The 5,489-nt window shown below is 39.4% G+C and overlaps 1 pseudogene across 1 annotated transcript; it reads right to left on the bottom strand.

Annotated features, from left to right (window-relative positions):
- Positions 1–210: 210 nt before the first annotated feature.
- Positions 211–1,042, bottom strand: LOC103265856 (annotated as a pseudogene). The gene has a single exon (XR_002482279.1). The product of XR_002482279.1 is annotated as a cation-dependent mannose-6-phosphate receptor pseudogene (transcript).
- Between the last annotated feature and the right edge of the window lie 4,447 nt (positions 1,043–5,489).

The following is a 5,489-nucleotide window of genomic DNA, read 5'->3' as shown; positions in this document are numbered from 1 at the left end:
CACAAGCCCTTTTACATTACCTCTGACATAACAACCATACCTGAAGACAGTTCCTACTAATGAGAAGAGGATGCAAATCATAAGCAAACTGGAAAGCAAGAGCAATATTAGGGGTGAGATGAGAAACTGGAGTTGAGACTGCTTGAGAAATATGGCTGAGTAGGCTTTGGTTTGGGGGACTGAAGACGAGGCCAGACATTAAAAGTGCAATCACATTGGCAATAAATGGTCATCCCTCTCTTCTGACTCCCCCCCCCCCCAGCTGATCACCTCCCACACCACGATAGGCTGCAGGCACATTTCAGGGTTTAGAGCGGCACACAAAGTCGCAACCATCTGCTACCAGGTTGCCAAGATCTTACCGGAAGGCTAAGTGGGGAAACTGCTCCATTCCCTTGGCTCCTACCACCAGTCGCTGGTACAGAAACCCTCCAATGACATAGACAGCAACCAGTGATGCAAACGTGACAAGTAAGATAGAACCCACACTGAGGTGGGAGATCTCTGGGGAACAGCCCAGGCTGCTATCCATCTCAAAGAGGTAGAAACAATCTTGGACTTTGCCACGCTCCTCTGACACAGGGTTAAAATTGCCTTCCATTGAAGACATGAGTCTCGTTGAGCCTCCCTACCACTGTCTCCTTCCAATTACTTTTGTTGATCTGCACCAGGCCTGCCCCAGAGGTTTGGTTACCAGCTTCCCGGCACACCCTGAATATGTAGATGTCTGTGTCTGAGCCCTGGCCCACGGTGCTCTTTGCAAAGCTTCTGTGAAACAGTGGTTTCAGCCTATTCACTAGGGCCAACTCTTTCTCGGACTCTTTACCCTTATCTCCTACCAGGTCACAAGTTTTTTCTTCTGTCTGCCAGGATTCCCTCACGGCCACAGCCAGGAGTAACAGCAGCAGCAGTCCAGTTCTCCACCTGCTGTAGAAGGGGAGCATCGTGTCGCGGGCACGTGGAGCAGCCACAGCTCAGAATCCCCCGGCGAGTGTCGGGCTGGGGCTGGGAGATCCGGCCAGCTAGGGGCCACCCGCAGACCCCGGTCGGAGGCCAGCGTTCCCCCTGGCGCCTGGCTGTGCCCCACTCCGGGAACCGGAAGCAGGAAGCGCCCTATTTATTCATTTCTATTGTACATATTTATGCAGTACAACTTGATGTTTCGACATATATCTGCATAATGAGCCCATCAGGATAGTGTATCCATCACTTCACGCATTTCTTGTGGTGAGAACATTCAGATGCCGCTCTTCTAGCTATTTTGTGATATACAATATTTGGCTGTTAACCATAGTCACCCAACAGTGCAATAGAACAGATATAGGTCAGTGGTTACCAGGGACTGGGGTAGAATTCCAGAGAATTTATTCCTTAAGGATATAATTGTAACTTTGTACCTGTTGACCAACCTTTCCCCATCCTGCCCTTTCCTATCCTACTCCCTGTCCATCTCCAGTCTCTGGTAGCCACTGACCTATATCTGCTTCTGTATCAACTTTTAAAAATTATTTATTTTTTTAGAGTCCATATGTAAGTGAGGTCATGTGGCGTTTATTTTTCTGTATCTGGCTTATTTCATGTAACACAATGTTCTCCAGATTTATCCATGTTGTTGCAAATGAAAGGATTTCATTCTTTTTTATGGCTGACTCATATTCCATTGTGTATATGTATACCACATTTTATTCACTTGGTTTTGGACACTTGGTTGATTTTATATCTCAGCTGTTGTTAATAGTGCTGCAGCAAACATGGGTGTGCATATATCTCTTTGTCATACTGATTTCATTTCCTTTGGATATATACCTAGTAATGGAATTACTGGACCAGATGGCAGTGCTATTTTAAATTTCTTTGGAAAACCTCCATACTGTTTTCTATAGTGGCTGTACTAGTTTATATTCTCAACAACAGAGTATAAGTGTTCTTTTTTCTCCACATCCTCACCAACACTTTTGTCTTTTTGGTAATAGCCATTCTAAATGGAGTAGAATTGTATTTAACTGTAGTTTTGATTTGCATTTCTCTGATGATTAGTGATAATGAGCATTTAAAAAAATATACCTGTTGGTTGTTTTTTGTGTTCTTTTGAAAAATATCTTTTCAGATCCTTTGTTAAATTTAAAATTGGATTTTTTTTTCTATTTAGTTGTTTAGGTTTCTGGATAGTAATGACTTGTCAGATGTACAGTTTGCAAATATTTTCTCCTATTCTGTAAGTTGTCTCTTCACTTCGTTTATTGTTTCTTTTTCTGAGCAGAAACTTTTTAGCTTGATGTGATCTCATTTGTCTATTTTTGCTTTGGTTGCCTGTGCTTTTGAGGTATTACTCAAGAAATCTTTGCCCAGCCCCATGTTGTGAAGTGTTCTCCCTACATTTTCTTCTATTAATTTCATAGTTTCAGGTTTTATATTTATGTCTTTAACCCATTTTGATTTTATTTTCTGTATATGGATAGAGAGTCTCATTTGTTTGTATGTGGTTATTCAATTTTCCTGCATCATTCATCAAAGAGATTGTCTTTCCCCTAATGTGTGTTCTTGTTACCTTTGTCAAAAATCTGTTGATAGTAGGTGTATTAAATTAGTTTTGGGCTCTTTGTTCTATTGGTCTATATGTCTGTCTTTATTCACAATTTAATCTTGGTATGTTTCAAGTGTTCAGGAATTTATCACTTCTGTTATCAAATTTGTTGGCATACGGTTGTTCATAAGAGTCTCTTAAGATCCTTTGTGTTTCTGGGCTATCACAATGTCTGATTTGGTGGTGCTTGCCTGTGGTTCCAGTTACTTGGAAGGCTGTTATTTGATATCCAGGCATGGTGGCTCATGCCTGTAACCCAGCATGAGTTACAGGCATGGGAGGTGGAGGCAAGAGGATTGCCTGAGCCCAGGGGTTCAAGACCAACCTGGGTAACTTGGTGAGACCTCAGTATCTGATTTTACTTATCTTCCTTCTAATAACTGATTTCACCTATCTTCTCTCTTTTTCTTTTTAAATTTTTATTTTTCAAAAGACACATGGTCTTGTTATGTTGCCCAGGCTGATTTTGAACTCCTGGCCTCAAGTGATCCTTTTGCCTGGGCCTCCCAAAATTCAGGGATTACAGGCATGAGCCACTGAATCTGGCTCTCTCCTTCTTTCTTCATCTAGTTAAAGGTTTGTCGATTTTGTCTTTAAAACAACAACAATAACAAAAACTGTTTTGTTGCTTTTTTGAATTGTTTTTATAAAGTCGCTATTTTGTTTATTTCTGCTCTGAGCTTTATTATTTCCTCTCTTTTGCCAATTTTGGGTTTAGTTTATTCTCATTTTTCTAGTTCCTTGGAGGTACATCATTATGTTGTCATTCGAAATCTTTCAAACTTTGGCCCCCTCCCCTACCTTGGGGCGGTGACTCTCCTCTCTCTCTAATTTACTTTCTAAATAAACTATGTTTTCCAATCTAAAAACAAGAGAAATCTTTCTTCCTTTTGATGTATCACTATACACTTGCTTCTTAGAATGGCTTTTGCTGTATCCCACAGGTTTTGGTATGATATATTCCCATTCTCCTTCATCTCAAATAAATTTAAATTTTTCATTTTGTTATTCATTGACCCATTCATTGTTTAGAAGGGTTTTGTTTAATTTCCACTTATTTGTAAAGTTTCCACAGTTTTTCATGTTGATTTCTAGTTTTGTACCATTGTTATCAGAAAAGATACTTGATATGATCGCTATTATTAAATTTTGGGAGACTGTTTTGTGGCCCAACATGTAATCTATCCTTGAGAATGTTTCATGTGCCGTTCCAAATATCTTTATTCCTATTAATCATATTCAAAATAGAAAGAGAACTGAAATTCTTATAATATTCTTGCAAATGATGTCATTATTACTTTATATATATAGATAAGCAAACTTTTAATAAAAAAACGAAAGACCAACATTGTGTACATTATTAAGTTTTTAAGCCCGTCCATACTTGGCCCCGTGACGCCAGGGCTGGAACTCTGCAGACCTTTTCTGTTTTCAGCTGCTTTCGGTTAGGCTCTGCCAGCAGAGGGTGTAAGAGGGAGATTGTGAGGCCAGAGGAAAAAGAAGGGACTTGATCCTTCCCGTGGGCTTCCAGCTTTCCTCCTGCCTTCTTTTGTCTCTGTGAGCATCAGCCCAGCGGCATTTCTTCATCAGGCAGCTGCAGTTTCCTCTTACAGTTTATCTAAAACTGATATGCAGCTTTTCTAAAACTTAGAGAAAAAGATTGATCATGTGCAACTCCCCCCATTCCCCCAACATAAGCACCAGGCAAGTGGCATCCCCTCTACAGAGGTCTGGTCCCCCATGGGATCACTTTTCTATATTTCTGAGTTTTAAAAACCTCTTCCTTGTTTCCCCAACTCTAGAAGGAGTAGCTACTTCCTGTAGTTATCATCTGTATGATATTTTAGTGTTCTCTTTTATCCTAGTTTTCAATTCTTTTCTTTCTTTTTTGGGGGGAAGGGGGGTCAGAGCCTCACTCTCACCCAGGCTGGAGTGCAGTGGCATGCTCATAATTATCATAGTCTTGACCTGCTGAGCCCAGGTGATCCTTCCGCTTCAGCCTTCCAAGTAGCTGGAACCACAGGCAAGCACCACCACATCCAACTAATTTTTTTGATTTATTGTACAGATGAGGTCTCGCTAAGTTGTCCAAGCTGGTCTTGAACCCCAGGCTTAGGCAATCCTCTTGCTTCCACCTCTCAAAGTGTGGGTTACAGGTGTGCACCGCTGTGCCTGGTGCTAGTTTTCAATTCTTTGTGTTAAATTCTCTTGGTCTGAATGGCTGATATAAAAACAAATAAAAACAAAGTCAAATGGTTGCTATGCTTTCTGCCTTCTTCCTAACATACACTAATAGAATTCATCTTACTGATTTTTTTAATTAGCAGACAATTTAGTTATATCTTAACTGCATATACTATTTAGTATATACTATTATCATTTAGAAAAGAATATACTAAAAATGAATCATAACATATCTATAATAAACATTAACTAAGTTTAGCTCTGTGAAAAACTTGCTGCATTGCCCTTATTTTTTCATTTTGTTTCAGACTGGTGAAAACTTCATCAGAGCTTCACTGGTCTGTGAAGAGCCATTTGGAAACTGCCTGAGCACAAAGGATTAGCCTTTAAATTAAAATGTTTCAATTCAGCCCAGACTCACAAGTTTAGGTGATATAATTGACATTTCTGAGCTCCAAATCAAGTCAAATTAAGTTTTGAATTTGCTTTTGAAAGACAGAATATAAATGCCAATCATAAAAATTCAGTTTGAGGTGGTTAATTTGAACATTTCTGAGATCAGTAATGTTCTTTTGGTATCTTTCTTCCTTACAGAACTTTTAAATTTATGATAGACATTTTCAATTTGGTCTCAAAAATTTATTTTCTTTCTCACTGATATACCAAATGATTTCTCACTGATATACCAAAAATTTACTTACTTTTTTTTTTTTTTTTTTTG

This window comes from Carlito syrichta, unplaced genomic scaffold (genome assembly GCF_000164805.1).
Source record: "Carlito syrichta isolate Samal-C Ts95f unplaced genomic scaffold, Tarsius_syrichta-2.0.1 Scaffold306891, whole genome shotgun sequence".
NCBI classification, from domain to species: Eukaryota; Metazoa; Chordata; class Mammalia; order Primates; family Tarsiidae; genus Carlito; species Carlito syrichta.
This window is presented reverse-complemented; position numbering and strand designations above follow the sequence as displayed.